This window comes from Chiroxiphia lanceolata, chromosome 2 (assembly GCF_009829145.1).
Source record: "Chiroxiphia lanceolata isolate bChiLan1 chromosome 2, bChiLan1.pri, whole genome shotgun sequence".
Taxonomy (NCBI): Eukaryota; Metazoa; Chordata; class Aves; order Passeriformes; family Pipridae; genus Chiroxiphia; species Chiroxiphia lanceolata.
The window spans coordinates 101,014,242-101,033,427 of NC_045638.1; the positions used below are offsets into that span (position 1 = coordinate 101,014,242).

The 19,186-nt window shown below is 40.0% G+C and overlaps 1 long non-coding RNA gene across 4 annotated transcripts in view; it reads right to left on the reverse strand.

The window, feature by feature from the left end:
* Positions 1-16,416, reverse strand: part of LOC116782720 — a 28,514-nt gene extending 12,098 nt beyond the window's left edge. For 3 of the 4 annotated variants that reach the window (XR_004355333.1, XR_004355331.1, XR_004355330.1), the window contains exons 1-2: positions 16,310-16,416; positions 10,236-10,293 (exon numbers count right to left, since the gene is read on the reverse strand). This is a non-coding gene — a long non-coding RNA (uncharacterized LOC116782720). The remainder of the gene's footprint in view (positions 1-10,235; positions 10,294-16,309) is intronic. The other variant, XR_004355332.1, reaches the window with a different exon arrangement.
* Positions 16,417-19,186: the final 2,770 nt, after the last annotated feature.

Here is a 19,186-nt window from a genome sequence, read left to right on the forward strand (position 1 = left end):
GGGGGAAGCGCTGACCTGACTGCTGCTGACCAGTGAAGCAAACACTCCACACCTGATTGTCCCTGTATTATCCAGGGCTTGCCAGCATCAACCCAGCACCACAGATGGTTTAGGCAATATGTCACACTTTCCCTGGACAGCGAGTTTTCATCCTGTCACATTTCGAAAAACATACAAATAACTCTAAATTCTATACTGATTATTATTTGAACATTATGAGATACTAATGTGAGTTTTATCCACAAAGACATGACTAAATGTAAATTTATTGTCTTTGTTTTTTATGATAAATTTTGTCAGGGAACATCCGATGTTCACCTAATAGCTTCAGCTGCTGGCTGTTGCAGTTAAATCTGATTTACTTGTAGTACCACATGTAGCTGGATACCTTCCTGTTGACTTCATATTTAGACAGCCATATGTCTGTAATTATCTCGGCTAAGATTAAGCAATGACATATGAAATGAGATCATGACCTCCTGTGTCAACCACATCTGTGCAAATGTTTTCTGGGTTTCCTTTTGACAAGAATGCATCTGCATTCAGGTGTCTGTTTCTAAGAATTGCCCGATACAGGGGTTTCAAACAGGTTTCTCCTCCAGGCAGAAGGAGATGGACGGAACACAGGAGGTATATAACTTTGAGTTATATGCTTCTAACCCCTGAAGGGCTCTCCCAAGCTCTTCTGAAAAAGGGTAGCATCCTCAAGCTGGCACAATTCAGTGCTGAGCAAGGCTGACTTCAGCCTTCCCTCACGGTGGTCTGCCAGAGAGGGAGGGTGAGAAGGGAAGTAGACAGACTGCAAACAAGCCAACCAACCAACCCACCACACACCCCTCTTGGCTGTGTATGCTTCATATGTAATGCAGCACACACATTCAGTAATGATTTGCTACATTTCAAATTATTAGGGAATCAGAAGCTTATTACTTATTATCAAATTATGCCAAAGTCAATTTCTAAAACAAGACTAACTCCATCCACCCAGCCACTCACAATTCTTTAAATATCTATAAATGTAATTCATACATTTTCCTCATTTACATTCTAAATAGGGACATTTTTTTCTGTTAGCAGCAAGGCATTCACTTTGATGTAGTAATTAATTTCATCTTGAAAAGGTAGAGCCTGACAAATGATTGGGAAATTTTGTTCCTTAGTGAAAAAACAGTAATGTACCTCTCTCATCACTCATCTACTCCCCCCCAGATGTTTTGCCTCTTCTTATGCTCTACCTGGTGATACAGCTAAGGCTTCTGTCATCCTCTGTTCCCTGTCCTAGTGCTCATTTCCACATCCCCTGTTCTGTATGGATTGATTCTCTGCTGCCCTTGCCATCAGTTGTTTATTTGTAGGACATCCAGCTCAGAAATGACAAAGCACCTTGAGATAAATACCAGCAATTTAACACAACTATAAACACGAAATGGACTGTGAAACAGGAAAAAAAAATGTAGAAACAGACTAAACTTCCCATGCTGGGGCTTCTATATGTTCATATCCATTGTTGTGGAGTCCCTGTGAAGTTTCCCTGTTTTGGGAACATAACACAAAAGTGTAACCCACACTGCAAAGGCTCAACTGTAATACCATAACCTACACTTGTAACACCAATGTGCCTTTTTTTTTTTTTAAGGTACTGGAATGTCAGTACAAGTCTTATGTTTAAGGATGTAGACTTTTTGTCATATATTCAGTCCACACAGTTGTGATGCAAGGATTTATTGTATGCTATCCAGTGCCGGACTTGAGAGAGCAGAGGGAAGAAAGTAACATCCTATTGCTCTAAAAAGTAACAGATTAAATTCTATTTAAATATAATGATTTCTACTCATATGCTTTTTCTTGGAAAAAGCTGTCTCTCTTTCAATATAAACCTACATGCAACCTCACTCAGATAAATTCTACAATATAATAGAACAATTATAAAATTATATAGAATATAATAATAGAACAATAATTATATAACAAGCTACATAATGAATCTTATATTAAAAGAGGCCAATTACAAATCCAGAACAATGCTTCCCTCAGCTCAAACTCACATCACCCTAATCCCTTCTCCTCCCTGCTCCTCGAGATTTTCACTAGAACAGTTAAGTACCTGAATGGGTACATCACTGAGGTCAGTTTGTTTTCTCCAGGTCTAGAAAGCAGATGCAAATTCAGATTGTGTTGTTAGTGTTCAATAATGTCTACACACCAGATCAGAGATTTCATTAATATTTGCATCTGCCACAAGAAGAGCTATTCTAGCATGGACAACAGAATACATTTAAAAGGAAGAACATATAATTGAATCTAAATTCAGGAAATGAAATTAATTAAAGAATCAAATAAAACCTCATATAGACAAAATATTTCCACAAATTCAATTTCAAAGATGTTGATATAAAATATCTCTCTGGTTTTATTACTCCAAATAAAGAAAGATCACACTCATTTCCACAAATTTAAGAAAGTAAACACAACAAACACAACCTGCCAAAGTGGCTACACTTGCTAAACAGAAAGAAACATGATATGGAAATCAGATCAGACAGACTTTCTGATAAAATTAGAGTTAGCAAGATTCCAGTGTGTGGAAGACTCAGCCTTTTGGTTAAGATCAAGTGCAGTGTCTATGATAAGGTAGTTTCAATTCTACATGCAATGTCTTTCTAACCCCCACTCACTGCACTTGAAGTAATCCACTTTGCAGTTCAGTCTGGGTTTGCTGTGCCTCCTGCTGGGTCTCAGATTTTCCTAATCCAAACCACATGAGGAAAAACAAGGGGAAAGCAGAGGTTTTTTAACTGAAATTTTTACACATATTAGAGGCAGGGATAAGAAGTACAAGTTTGTCAATGAAAGTAATCAGTGGCCAGAAGCTCTTGAGAAAGTCGTATTTGTGAGCCAGCTTCTCTCACACTGCCTCCGCCTGAGAAATCAATTGTTTGGTCCTTCAAAGAGGGAGTGTGGAGAGAAGGGAAGAGTAAAACTGACAGTAAATAGGAGCATAACTCACTATCAGTTATCGTCAACGACAGCTAAATATTTTTTTTTAAAGTGCAAATTTAAAAAAAAAAAAGTGAAAAAAGAATCTGAGATGGGAATGTTGCTGTGGTCAGTGCCCTCCAAGGATGCAGTCCTTGGACAGGTGCAGTGCTCCATCTTAATGCTCTCTCTACCACTCTCCCTGGAGCACTTATTCAAACATTTGCTCTCTCCTCATTAGGTATATGCTTTTCTACATTTACACTAGCTGAAAGGTGCTAATAGCTATCACCTTGGATCTGGTGATACAAGGCAGTCAGAGCAATCCTTCATAAAGCTGCTATCCTTAGGGGCCATCTTTAGCTCCAGCAGAGGAAGCCACCATATCTCTTTATATAGCTCCAGAAAGGGAACAGTCTATAGTACTGTGCAAAAATAAATTCAGCAAATTAACAAATCCATCTAATTCCAGTTGCAGAGAGTTGGCATTAAGCAGGTTATATTTGTTCCCAAAGTTTTAAGGAGGGTCTAATGGCTGAACCAGCAGTAGCACCTGGAACAGAACTTTTGCTTAAGGCCTAATCTGGCCTCAACATAACAGCAGGTACCAAAAGAACTTTTTAAACATTTGTGTTTCTCCAACTTCTACAATTCAACTCAGACCTCAGAGATGAACTGAGAGGAAAAAGAAAAGCTTTCTTGGGATCTGTGGAAATAATTAGGTTGGACAGGATGAGCTTCTTCAGCTCCAAGAGATACAGTGACCAAACCCAAACAGCTCAGCTTCCTCAATATACATAATACTGCTTTTATTATAATAATTCAGCCTTCAGTCAAAAAACATTTACATAAATTTACATGAGGAAAAGCATTCAAGTGCGTTTCAAGGTATTATTAACTAATAAACCCTTCTCAAATGGTATTTTAGTGCACTCAGTTCTTTCATCCAACTAGATCTTGACACAAGACATGAATATAATAAGTAATCCAGCATAAAAATGCATTAGTCACCATCCCTAATAAATCCATTTGAAATAAAAGTCATGGCCATTTATTGGTGGCTGGGCATATGGCAGAGACATGGCCAAAGAAACAGTGATTGTGGCTGTGGTAAATAGCAAAGGGGAGAGAATTTCTAAGGGGGAAAACAGCCTCTCTTTCCACCATCCTGAAGGGAATTTTAGTGTGAAGATATCACAAATAGCACACCCATTATGTATTGCTGATGCTTATCCACATGGGAAAAACTCTAAATTCTGACTAAGGCTAAAACTTGCACAGCAGGACAGAGGTGGTGCCTGACTCAGGTCAGGCACTGAGGAACCAAGATGGAACAAATAATGAAATGACTCATAAAACATTAAAGCCGACCCAAAATCATTAGAAAATAGTCAAAGGAAATTAAATCAGGAATGAGAATTTTCTCCAAAAGAAACTATATTTCACAGGAAGAAAAAGTAACAGGCTGCTCAGAAAAAAACCCAAACAACTATCTGCAAAGGCAGCTGTAAAGTATCCAGACAGATTTGAGAAGCTGATTAGAAAGTTCCAAGTAAATAAGCAAATCCCCCTGCTCCAAAACAGGAACCATAAGCTGGAATCAAAATACTTACCAGGACATATGAGAGAACCAAGACAATTTAGATCACGGAGGAACTAATGAGCTACAAATGAGAATAAAAGAACTTTTTTAAATTAAAATTAAATTAATTCCTTCTTTAAGGAGGAATTAAAAAGATTGCAGACTACTATGGAAGACAGCCTAAGTGAAGGAGGAATCAGACTGGTATTTAAGATAAGTTTACAACACTTATTTACTGCCTCAGGTTCTACAGAGACACAGTCATGCAAGGTCCAGTTTCAGAAGAATCACCTACTGGGTTGCCTCAGGATCTGGCTCTCCTCCTTTACATTGCAGGCTTAAGACCTAACTGATAGGGGCTATAACGCTTATTGATCGATCAACATATTACTAATAATTAACAAATCAAATAGCCTAATTAACTAATAAATAGACTACTGTTATCAATTCCCATTATTTGGCTTGCTATTGCACACAGCTACAAAGCTGTGGCGTATCACTGCTAAATCCTATTAACTACACACAACTACTACTGAAGTACAAATCCATCATCCTTCTCTCCCCCACATCATTTAACCTTAAGGTGCAGGTGATCCCTCTTGCCTCCGCCCTCCTACACCAGTCCTTTCCAAAGCAGACCTGACTGGTAGGCGAGTGAGTTGCCCCAAGGGTACCCTCTGGCATCCTGGTGGCCTTGGGTCAGTAGGATAGCTACACTAACATCTGCAAAGGTTCATACTCTTACTGGTGGAAAATCTGCCCTCTTGTGTTTTTTAACCTGATCTTTATGTTGCTTTCCATTTCTCCACTTCTGAACCCTTTTTTTCCCCTTGTACCTCCTTTCCTCCAGCCAGTCTCTTCCCAAATGAATGTTTTTCTAATTACTACTTTCCCACTGGTCCCAATTCTGCTACCTCTGTACCCAAATTCAGTGGCTTCAATAACAATAATGAAGCAATCTCAGCTTTACCTGGTGTTTCTGATACATTTCTCTGAGGTGGGGGGGGGGGGGGTGCCTTGCAAGACAAACTCCCCTACAGCTGTCTGGCTATCTTTAGCTTACATGCCCTCTAAGAAAAATCATTCCATACTTGAGAGCCTTGATACCACTACCACATTCCAGTTAAGTACAAAGCACTTTCCCATCTTCTGCATGAAGGGTGTGCACATGACAGCAACATGTTTGTCAGTCTGTTTCTGTTCGCACACATCATCCTGCTCTCTCTTTGCTGATGGACTACAGTGCATTGCCCTTGGTGTGTCTTTCAGATAACCTACAGCTTTCCTGCAGAAACCTGAGAATCCAAGACCTGGTATTCCAGCAGGACATCCTACTCCCTCCCATAGGTTAATTCAAAGTGATCTGAAGGAGGACAAAATTTGTAGAGGTCATGACCAAATGAATTGTGTAGTAGACAGAGGTACCCTGGCTGTTACGTAGCACAGAAAATGAGTAGATTTAAATCCACAATGCTGAAATTCAAAGAGGTAGAAGAAACATTGTTTTGTTCCCATCCCCCTCGAAGTTGAAGACCATTGTTAATGATGATGGTACACAACAGGGCATTTGCTGTTCAGAGAGAGCATCCAAAATCAGTCAGCAGTGCCTGAAGTAACAAGCAGAATCAGAGCTTGCTGCTTTGAGCTGAGAGCAATGTTCACCCTCTCACGCTTCTTGAGCCTGAGGTAGAGTGAGTGAGCATGCTCCAAGGGAGAAATTGTCCTGCTTGAACATATCTGGTACAGGAGAACATTTTAGGTACAACATAAAACACCACAGTTAACTTTAACGGGGGTCTGACTGTAGACAGTTAACTTCATTAGCCACGAAGATCAAGCAATCACCACAAATGTACCATTCTGATCCCTAATCATTCTTGACAGCAGGTGGAATTTTGTTTTTTGAATTAGCAGTCCGTCTTCACTCACATCAGAGATCATTTCCTCCCATACAGCCTCAGCACCTGGAGAACACAGCAGCGTTAATAGGTTTCATTTCCCCCTACTGATGCTGAGCAGCCTGTGATTAATCACAGTGTCACTGGATCCTATTCTGATGAGAAAAGTAGGCTAAGCATTATTTATATTTCTAAATGTTAGGCCTTTGCAATATGGTTTTAACAGCCTATACCCTGAATTTCTGTGATGCTGGTTTGTATGGCAAAATGCCAACGGTTTAGTATGTGGAGATCTGCTGAACAATTCTCAGAGCTGGCTGAAAGTACCTGGGCTCAATAAAAAATTTACAGGAATTATTTTCTCTGTTTCTTCTAAAATCTGTTCTCAGTAAAAACCCAGATGCCATTCCAGGTCACACTACATTGCCAGTTGCTTCTTGCATGCAATGAGCCTCCTCACAAGGTGCTGGTGACATTGCTTAGTTTAATACTTTCCAATAAAAAGGTTAAACTGTCAGAATTGTTCAGAACTTTTTCAGCATTGAACTGGGCTGTTCTGCCTATAAAGCTTTGTGCAACAGTGAGCTCAGAGCCCTCCAGCTGGGACATCTGCCCTCCTGAGTGGTCAGCTCAGGCAGTTGACAGCAACCTACTAGCATTTTCCAAACATGCAAGTTTTACCTCATTCATTAGAGACAAATATTTCCCTTTTCCCCTACTATTATTTTTTTATTGCAATTAAATGATTTGATAGTCTTCTGCCTGGTTGTTTACAAAGTCCCAGTGCTATCATATTTTGCAACTGCTCAAAGTCCTTTATGTTCAGAACCTCATGAGGAAGTCAGACACTATAATTTTATTAACAGTTTCTTATTGAAAGCAGAACATCAGACTGAAGCTAATCTGTTCTGTTGACACAACAAGCTTCAAACTCCTGGCTTACTCTTTCCTAATCAGAAGCCTAATCAAATTTTACTTGTTAATATGATCTGATTATTAACTGGCCCAGGAAGGAAACATTTTTTTCCCCCTAGTTATTCAAGTCAGGACCCTCCTGGGCTTAATGCCTAAATCCAGACACTGGCAAGTGGTGGTAAAGACCTGCCATCCTGTTTGCCAGGGTGGGGGTTTGTCACTGCTGCAATAAAGGATAAAACCAGCCATGAATGAGCAAAAGCCCAGCAAACATCTTCCTTGTGGAAAGGCAAGGGCACTTCCATAGGTAGCACTCTGGGCCACACTGAGCAACTCTCACATCAGTCCCACTGTCTGATGGCTGAACAAACAGTAGCAACCACCACAGTTAAACACTACTGCAAAGGTCAGACAAGGAATCATGACACAAGGAGGACAGAGGAGGACAGGTTTGGGGGAAATGACAGGAGATTAATATCCTCAACACTTTTTCTTGTTTTGTACAACCTCTGTTAATAAATATTCTGCACTGAAAATATGCACTAGATGTGTATATTTGTGAGTATACAAGCATTATATATTACAAACACGGTAAGATGAAAGATGAAGCAGAGGAAAAAAATGCCTAGTGAATCCTGCCTTGTACTTTAGTTTCCATTGGCAAGCACTCAGAATGACTGAAGTGACTTTTTGGCTCTCCTGTTGAGACAATGCTACTACTTGTAGATGGGGGAGGGAGGGCAAGGGCTTTGAACATTTCTGAAAAATGTGCACTTCTTCAGAACACAATCTCTCAAAAAAGGGAGCAGTAACTAGAGTGAGATAAATTATAACATGCTTCCTTCACCACATAGCAGCAAAGATAAACTCTCAATACAAATAACTTGATTTTTCTTTCTTTTTTTTTTTTTTTGGAAAGAGAATGAGTAAACAAATCCATCTGATGATAGATGGATGTCACCATGGATAGTTCGGGAAACAAAGTATTAAAAAAATAATTCTAATTACTGCAAGTCTTAGTATATTTAAAGCATTTGGGGGTCATCTATCAAAATTAAAGCATACTGTGATTAGAGAACCACATTAGGACAGGATACATCTTGCATTACAAGGGAGCTTTCCAAATTAAAACCAACATACAGGGAAAAATGTCATTCCTTTGAGCTTCTACTGAAATCTTAGTCAACTTGTAATTAATATGCATACAGGATGACTTGTAACTTGGTGGGTCATGTGTCTTTAAAAACTTGGTAATTTTAATGTCATTTTTATTAATATAATTAATGCAAGCCAGTTTGTCTGATGGGAAGGAACAGAAGCAAATCAAAGTTAGCTGTCTGCTTCATTTAAATTCAAATTGGTAGGAATATACACTGTTCTCTGGCCTGAGATATCAAACAGAAAGAGGAAGAGAAAAAACCCCGCACCTCAGGGAAATTTAACCATTATTTACTGAAGAGGGTTGGAAGTTGTCATCCATCTAACGGGGCTTGTTCAACCGAACTTTGGGACATAATTGTACCTTCTGCAAAATGCCAAGATACTGGATAAGGATTTCAAAGGAGTTTTATTAAAAGACAATATTTTGCAGGGTGTAAAAGAGTTTTAAATTGACAAACACCCTCCAATAGTGACCTAGAAAATCAGAGGGACAGTTTAATCCATACTGCCTTGGTTTAGGCTCACTAGACTCACAAAATATCTGCTGAAACATAGGGCTGCCATTTATGACAAATAGAGCTTCTCCTATAATTTGACACCCTATTATGAACGAGCATGCAACACTGCAACTCAGGCTCAGGAAAAGAGGAGATAGGAGTGGTTGGCATCTCTGAAAGCCAAGCCTGCAGTGTCTCAGATTAAAACATTGCAGAGCATCATTTCCACTCAGCCAGAGTCCTTTTGCTATTGAACAGCACTAGAACACGGGTGATGAGACTGTGAGCCCCAAGTCTACATGCAGCCTGCTGAGACAGGTAATATTCACCCTGCAGCACTGCTGCAAAGTTGCCCCTTTTGTTGTGGCTGCACTCTCTCTCAAAGTCCCCACAGCTCCTCTCCCTTCCCCTCTGCTGCTGGCCCTGGCATGGCATGGAGTAAATGCCTTGTGCATGCCAGCAATCCTGCAGAAAGTCCATTTTTTTGTGTGTTTGCTACACATTTGAAGATTGTAGGCAGAGCCAGCCTTGTTTTTCAGTACCAGTTTTATCTCAGGGTTTACAATATACCTGCAGTAAACCCTACTCACATCAGGAGGATGCATCTGTCCTTGATGTCCTCCTGTGCACAGGCACAGAGCAGGGGACTGGAACATGCAGGGGACTGGGTTTTTCAGAAAAGTCCTGGGCAAGGCTGTGAATAGGCACAGAGCCTGGCCTGTGCAGGTCTGTTCAACTCAGCTTATCAGGATGGTCCTTCACCAGAGGACAGAGTTAAGCCCCTTATTTTATAGGACACAGGCTTCTAGTAAGACGCTGGTCAAACAGCTCTGAAGTGGAGAAATCACTATCCATATACTAAACTAATTCTGAACTCAGAAAGTCTTCACAGAGAGAAAGCTGAAAGAATGGAATGAAACCAGTGCTGAAGCGAGAGCCCACGTTTGCAGGCAAGCACTATAGATACTGCATCAGCACTGAGTCAGCAACTAAGGCTCGCAGTAAAAGTTTGGAAACAGCATGCCTTTGGATAGGTTAAGTGCACTAGACAGTCCATACTTCATCCCTAAAGCCATCTTCAGAAGAGCTGTGCATCCACCTATCAAGCAGTTCCCGGACTCTGCTTGTTGTTTCTGCTTTTACTAACAAACCCAACCACAATGCAGTTAAGGCTCTTTCTGCTCTTCCTCTTCCTTTGCCTCCTACCTGTTTATCTCTAGTCTGATGTCCCTCCTGGAAAGCCTCTCCGCAGCTAGTTTTGTTCCTGATAGAAAAAATAAAAAAATAAAAAAAAAATCAGTCTTCCTGCAAAAGTCTTTTTTTCCTGTCATTAAATTCCCTTCAAAGCTACTCAATGGCTATAAATTTCTCCCACTGGCTTGATATATTTACCATAATTTTATCCTCTATCTTCACTGCTGCTGCAATTCTACCTCCTTTCCATCTTCAACTTTGCTTTATTTAATCATTGGTCTCCCATTTGGTTTTGATCTCATGGCCATAAACGGGTTGTGATATGACTTCCAGTCTTCCTTAAGCATGTGATTGGCACAGGTAAGTAAGACAAAAGGAGGACGAAAAGTATCCCAGTTCTTGCTTGACCCACACACTCTTGAAAAAGATGCCAGCAAATAGGTGTGCAGGTAATATCAACTGTGTTTTCAGGACTGACAGTACCCAGGGTACACACAGCACTTTCTGCAACAGAGAAACCACAGCAGCTGCAGAGCTGATCTTCCATCAAAGCACATTTACAGTAAATTTTTAATTTCCAAGGCAGAGTCGAAGATACCAACCCTCTACAGCCAAACAGCGCACAAGAATATTAAAAAAAAAAAATAAAATTGTGCAGATAGCACACAAAAGAGGTGGCATAGCATTAAACAATCTCTTCAAACAACACTGAGCAGCTTGAATCCTCTCCTGTCGAATAACAACCAAGCTTTTACAAGGTAGAAACTGGATCATTTCACAGCACACAAACATACCACATTTCAATACAAAACTTCAGATTTGCTAAAAAGGGGAGAAAAGATTGTAGAAAAGGAAAAAAAAAAGGCAGAAAAAACCCCTCCATTATTTTCCTGGTCTATAAAATGAGTCCCTTCTCGTTAACATCAATTCTCTGCACTACTGCAATCTGCAAGCTCTTACACATTTGAGCAGGTTTTCACATGCCTAGTTCAGTGGGCTCCTGTTTAAAGTGAAACTACATGTTATTAACAGTCATTGTGGAGAAAAGTAGATGAGTTTCTATCATTTGCATCCTCTGACTCACCTTAGGAAAACAGCTTTGCACCATAGCTTTCCTGGCTATCACACTTTACTACAACCCACGATACATGCTAATATTAGCGTTTTCATTTAAAAAAATGAGATAAAATAAAAAAGTAACAGGAAAACAGGGCATCTCAGGCTGATAGCAGCAGTCACATTAGGACTGCCTTAAAAAGCAGCCCTCATCTGGTGTTGACAAAGAGCAGCAATGGGCTGATCCACTGCAGTTGTACGGCCCGCACCCTCAGCAGCTGTACTTCTGCTCATACCAAAGACCACTGTATGCCTTCTTCCTGAGACTCCTCTAAAAGTGTATTTAACTTGAGAGATCCCACATGTTCACAGCCCAAGACTCCTGCAATTGAGCACCTTGCCTGTAGATTAGGAGTTACTATTCGGCATCACTTGGAACACTGCAAAGGTGACAGAACTACTGAAACATACAGACAAGTATGACTCCAGCTAAAAAAAAAGACAAGCCACTGAGAGCTTAATGCTCTCAACATAGCACTGATACTTTGTGCAGAAAAGGGACAACTGCACTTGAAGGAGTCACTTACAGAGCTGGCCAGAAAGCACACCTGGTACTTCAGGCTGGCACAAACAGCCAAAGAACAGCTGCTAATGAGACAACAGTTGCTCACTGTGAAAGAGAGAATGGGTAAGAAAGAAGCAAAGTGTTGTTATTGTCACTTAATCATAGGATAGAATCATAGAATCAACCGGGTTGGAAAAGACCTCTGAGATCATCAAGTCCAACCCTTGATCCAACACCGCCGTGGTTACCAGACCATGGCACTGAGTGCCACATCCAGTCTCATCTTAAAAACCTCCAGGGACGGAGAATCCACCACCTCCCTGGGCAGCCCATTCCAATGTGTGAAATGTAAAAAATTTCTTCCTAATATCCAACCTAAACCTGCCCTAGCAGAGCTTAAGACCATGCCCTCTTGTCCTACTGCTGGTTGCCTGGGAGAAGAGAGCAACCCCCACCTGGTTACAGCCTCCTTTCAGGGAGTTGTAGGGAGTGATGAGGTCTCCCTTGAGCCTCCTCTTCTCCAGGCTGAACAACCCCAGTTCCCTCAGCCTCTCCTCATAGGACTTGTGCTCGAAAATCCCTAGGCAATGAAAATTGTAAAGGAATAGGAAGATCACAGTGTGACATGTGAGGACCTTGAAGAGAGAGGCAAAAGCTCTCTGCAGCTGTGGTGGCCAGTAAGGGCGCAATGGCCAGTAAGGGTGGGAAGATACAATTTCAAAATTTACCCAGGAAAGTCTTAATAACAGCGGAATAGTTTCATAATGAGCAAATAGAAGGGATGAGGGAAGCTTAGAGACTGTATAAGATGAACCAAGAGAAAAATACGAAGCCTGAGACTGAAAGAAGTTGAGAGGAGACAACTAGCCAAACACTATAGGAAGAGAGCTGCAAGAGTATAATTCAAAAATGTGCATCTGTTTTTACTGGGAATGGGACTGGAAGACAGAATGGAGGTCCCTAATAAGGTTTATGAAGTATCCCCATGCCATATTTCAGGTGTTTGCAAATTAAATCTAATTGTTTTTCATAAATACCTTATATGTGAAATATCTGATTAAGGTCCCTTATATGACCTTAACCACAGAATCACAGAATAGTTTTGAGTTGAAAGGGGCATTTAAAGACCATCTAGTCCACCCCGTTTTGCAGTGGCAGGGACACCTTCCATTAGACCAGGCTCCTCAGAGCCCAGTCCAACCTGGCCCTGAATGTTTCCAGGGATCGGGCATCCACCACCTCTCACAACAACCTGTTCCAGTATTTCACCACACTCACTGTAAAAAACCTTTTCCTGCAACAGACCCTGCTAAAAATGTTTGTCCTCATGTAGGTAACACAGTGCTCCTTGCATCACATACAGAAAGACAACCTATTAAAGAAAAAGAGAGATAATAGTTAAGGGAGAAAGGAAACAAAATGTAGACACCCACATGATGAGAAGCCCTGAACCTTGGCCCATGTGAATTTTGTTTTCCCAGCACAGGGAGGCAAATGCCATTATTTTCACCTACTCTTCAAACTTTTCATGACATCTCCTGCTGAACCCGTGATGGTTTGACTCTCCCTTTAAACTGAACTAATCAAATTCTTGTCTTTGCAAAATGACCAAAAGTCACCAAATGAGAAAGCCTGGAGAAACAACAAAACTGACCCTGTAATGCTTTGTTCCAACACTTACAGTCTGGCCTATCTCCCATTGCTCATAGTACATTTGTAGAAAGGGGAAGTTTCTTATTCTCTAGAAAGAGGAATAGGCATTTTGCAGCTTCCAGTCTGCCATCTCCAGCATCGTGCCAACCTTCCTTTTCAAGAGTGCAAATAAATGAGCTACACTTATGATGTGTATTTAAATTCCAATTATCATACAATTACGCTACAACTATGCTTCTTGAGAAACAATATGCTCATACAGCATAAACAAAACATCATCAAAATTATGGAGATTGTTTCTTAGAGACATAAACCATCTTCATATATTTATTACTGCTTGCCACAGGGATACTACTTTACACTCAAAGGATGGTTCTCTCTCTGTATGTGAGTTCTGGTATCACCATTCCTAAAATAGCTTTCAAAGCATTTTTAAAACCAATCTTGTGGAACCTGCCCCCTGCCAAACTAATCTGATAGAGCTTTCATAAATATATGAGGTCCTCCATTCCCAGTGGGGAAGGGAAAAGTCAAATACCTCAGAAACCACGGATTTCATTCAACAGAGTTTAAAAATATACAGAACTTATTTTTTAAGTATTTGAAAATAATTGTCAAACCCCCACACAAACCCAGACAACTAAATATCCTGTAATTGTCTTTATGGGGTATTTTCAGTTTCAGTCTTAAAGTCCAATTTCTCCCTAAACTCAAAGGCAAGTCCTAGCAACATTTCCTCTTGTCAGGATATGGCTTTGTAAAACCAATCCCTTGGTTTGAATAAGACCCAATTCATTGATGTAAGTGTAGAATGCAAAAAAGTGCCAAAGTCTTAAGGACTTTCCCCTTCTTATTCTCTAATCCAAGAAAGCCCACTGCCATTACAGCTTCAAAGTAGCTGACATGCAGCCCAGAGATCAGGCAAGCATTTCCAAGCTTATTATAGGCTGGTTTTCCGGGAGTCTCCCTCTCTCTACATGTTATTCAGTGGATATGCAAATGAAGTATTGTCCAATTTGTTCTCGAGTTTCTTACAGAAATGCAGAAGGAGTGCTCTCCTTTGTACACTCCTAAACTGCCCTACTGGCCTGGCTCACAAAGTTCTTCAATCTCTAGATGTGTTTCTGTATTTAAACTGAGTGAAACACACATAAATTGTATTTCTTGAGTGACAAAACTCACAGAAGTCTTACTAGTACCACAGAAAATAAAACCTCTACAGTACAAAGAGATCTCTCCAAACCTCTACAGTTTAGAGAGATTAACTATGGAGAGACACAGAAATAGAAAAAGGATACCTCCCTCCACTGTCTCTCCCCCATTCTGCCTTCTACACACTGAATCACCTACCTAAGGCATATTACAAAGTTTCTCTAAATAAATATGTTTAAATTGTGAAATGAAAAGCAGCTATGGGTTTTAGGTGCACCGAGAAATCTTAAAATATGCTGGAAGATCAGGAGGCCACTTTTGAAACTGAGGCATCCCAATTGCCCCCCAAATAATTTCATTATATTCTGTGCAATAACAATTTTCAGCATGCCTGATGGCCGTGAGATTTATTGCCAATGATGAGCATAAAGCATAATCACAGCATGACTGCTCTGTAGTGGGAAAATTATTTCCACCACCGCACTGAAAAGTGAAACCCAGATTTCAATGCTGAGGAAAAAAACCCCACAAACTTCCATTTCAAAGGAACCTGTAAGGTTTCAACATTTTCTAGATTTAATAAGTTCTCCAAATTGGGCTCTGATACAAAACTGCCAAATGACAAATAAAGTTTCTTTGCTTAGTCATTCATTTGCAAGATTTGGCGATCTTTCTCACTACCAATTTCAAACCACACAATTTTATGAATATTTTCTAAACTTAGATGCCAACTAAACTTACGTTAATTATAAGGAACAAAAGAAAGACCCACTCTTTCTGAGACTTACTATTTAATTACAACAGCATTAAATGAAATTATTAAGTTGTATTATCTACCACCACTTGTGTTTTAGTTAATTATGTTATTTACAGTGAGAGAATTAAATGAGAAAGAATTTTGGTGAAAGAATGGTCATGACATGAACCCTTTTCTTTCTTCCTTTTTTTTATTCCTTAAGAGTTTTTTCCTTCAAGAGTATTTCCTTCTCTTCCTTTGCAGGTACCTTTGTCACATCCCTCCTTCCCATTTCCTCTGAGAAACCTTTGTACCCTCTTATCACTGATGTGCCAACAACAGATATACAACAGGGTCTTGTTCAGACAGTGTAACTGCTGAACAAGCATCAGTAGGTTGGTATCATTTCAGAAAGTACAGAAGGAGCAGAAGTTTTCCTAGTTGTTTGTTAACCAAGAAGAAAAAAAAGAAAAGGTGGAGAATATGCAACTCCCTCAAAGCCACTATTCAATATATCTTGAAAAAGCAACAAAAAGATTACCAGCATCTTCCTTTTTAAAAAAGCAATAGCTTCCAAAAACTCAAAATAAAATTTTCTCCACCATAAAACCTACTCTCTTAATAAACAAATAGATAGATAGATAGATAGATAGATAGATAGATAGATAGATAGATAAAATGCTTCTCCAGAAATCCTTTTTATCCCACAAACATGCTACTAACAAATCAGGCAACCAGATCCACACCATATATCTCATACAGCTCTCTTGACAGACTTTGCTAGTCTTGGAAGGGAGAAGACCAGGGAGCCTCAAGAGGCATGGATATTGCTGTAATGGAGACAGCTCAAATACAACGATGACACAGTATAAATAATACAAGGTGCCATAAGGGCAGATCATTGAAAAATAAATTTCAGCTCACCCAACCAAGAAAAATCAATCCACATTGCTAAGAGAGTTTGTACATCAACAGGAGTCCCTTTGTATGAGCTGTTATTCCACACTGCTGTACTCATCACTAGCAAGAAATTAACCTTTGTCCTGTGCACCCCATCAGAGGAACCTCATGTACTTCACAAGGCAAAGATTATTAACCACTAAATAAGCATGGAAATGACATGAGTTTCCGGATGGGTTGAGTATTACAGCATTATGCTCATGGCACCACACATGAATACAGCAAGTTACACAGCCACAAAAAGTGAAAAGCATACCCACATCATCTTTGAACAAAGCCACAGTCAATTTTAATTTGGTCTCAGGCCCTTAGAAATTGTTAAGAAGTGTGGTTAAACAGGGAACCAAGAGCCAGTTTGATGGCAGGTTCACAGCCTGCAGTGATGCCCCAGTCAGCCAGTATCTCAATATCCTAAAAACAAAGCACAGATACAATGACGGCTCTGCCTCTCCTAATAATCTTGGAGACTGTTTACTCAGCAACACCAACACATCACAGGAAAGGATGCCAATGCCTGAAGACAAGTCTGTTTAACTCCAAGCCAGCTTTGTTTATTGCTAACATACTTCCTGCTAAAACCAAACCTCAAAACATATAGAAAAGCCTTGTGGGGCCTGGAAACCACATGTTAAATCACAGGTAAAAAAAAAGTTGCTATGAGAACTGACTGAGCAGCTTGCCATACAGAATTAAAGAGCTGAGCCAGACACCACAACAAGGGGTGGGGGTGAAAAGTAGTGGTACAAGGGTAAACACTAAAATAAGGTTATTAACTATGGCACAAATCACTCTGGAATGATACATGCAGGAACATAAAGCCTGTTCCATGTAACTATGCTCTGCCACGAAACAAGATTAGGGTACACTTCAGTGTACCCTCACACACTCAAAGTCGCACATCTGAGTGCACAACTCAAATTCCCTCTTTCACCCACACTCTGAAATGTGAAACTTGTCTAAAATGTCATTCAAATACATGCTTTTGTCTTCTCTATGCGAGAATGTTCAAGTTACCTGATACTTAACTCTCTGACAAAGGTGTAGAGTCAATCAGCCACTCATGGTAATCAGCACATCTGCAAGAGAATTCCCAAATTCACTGACGCATCTTACAAAATATATCCCTTCCACCTGCACCTCACTTAGTACTAGAAGTAATTAAATACATTTCTGACTTTCCAAGCTACAAACAAAATTTGTTGGACAAACTCCTTAACCCTCATATTGAGACACAAGTCATCTCAAACACAAGGACTGTTCCCAGGAGATGTCTTTGTTTCTTTTCACATATCAGAAGCAGAATAGGGATCTGCTGAAATAAGATTTCATCTCTGTCCCTGACAAGCAAATCATGAAACACAAGAGTGCATTTCCAGGTCAAGAAGGGAACAGAAAAAAAATGCCAGTGACATTAACACAGAAAACAGGCTTTCTCACAGAATTCTGAATGCATTTTGGATGACCGTGCTCACAGGGGCCATTTGGATACAGCACAGACAATCTGTCTAATGGTTGAGACAGACAAGGCCAGCAGAACACTTTATGAGGGATCATAGAAGAAAATACAGATGTAGTTGCAAGCTGAGATGGGAAACTGCCAAGTGTCTGCCCTTATGTAGATGAAGGATGTGGTAGTGGTTGATGTCACAGAAGAGATTTGGGAGGGAGTAGATAAGGATGCCAAGTGATACATCTATTGTGGGACAAAGGTCAAGCTGAACTTGGCCCAAGCTAGGCTGTATGAAAGCAGGATAATTTGAATTTTAGTGTGTGAGCCTAGATAATAAAGGTACTACTGATAACAGCCATAAAGTAAAAAGAAAGCTTTTAAATAATCATTCAATAATTTTATATGGACCACACTGAATTGGTAATGAAGATGTAAACAAGAGGAAACACTTGAAAAGTCACATGTTCAGGAAAGATAATAGCTTCAGAAAACTACACCAGTCACTACCTTGAGGTATTTCTGAATAGCTCATGATGTAACTTATGTTTGTAAAGAATTTGAAATTCAGGGACACTCAATTAGCAAATGAAAAAAAGAGTTCTCCGTAGGGCACTTATTACATTGTGGGCTAATGAAAACTAGAGAGCATTTATTATTTTCAGTGTCCTAATCACTACAGATGCACAGAAGAAAGCTATTTATTTCAGAGTAAATGTATGCCCCTCCCCAGCTCCCTATGGAGGAAAACTTGCCTTTTGAAACACAGATGTAGTAGCTTGATTATGGTGCAGATTCACTTTCAGCAGATTTCAGCTACCCAAAAGGAGCAGATATTTTGCAAATGTGAGTACCAAAGAGCCCAGGTCCAAACTCCCCAGGCTGGCATCATTTGGAATACTCCCTTCTCCATGCTTCACCAGACAAGTATGTACATAAATGTACATATACACATCCTTCAAGAACCAAGATGATGAACTTGAAAACAGGTGTTTCTACTGAAATCACTATAAAGCTTTTGGTTGTTTTGCTAGCATCAAAACACTTTGAGAGGAATGCTACTTCAAACTTCCCTCTGCTGCAAAGACCCTGCCATCCTGTACCAAAACACTGTGTCTTTTAAATAAGCGTGTCCTTGGAGAAGGACACAGTAATTGAAGACTGGAATAATCTTAACAAATACTCCTTTATTTGCACTAGATAATAAAGGCAGTTCACAATAGCTAAATCTTGCATGCCAACAGGAGAGAGGGGCTTGGGTTGTTATGATAGCATTATCTTCTATCTAGTTCTCTGCTCTTCTCCCATCCTGCAGGCTACCATGGCAGTTATTGGAAAAAAAAGCTCTTTTTCAACAAGTACTGTTTTAGTTGGACTGGTTGATTCCTTCACAG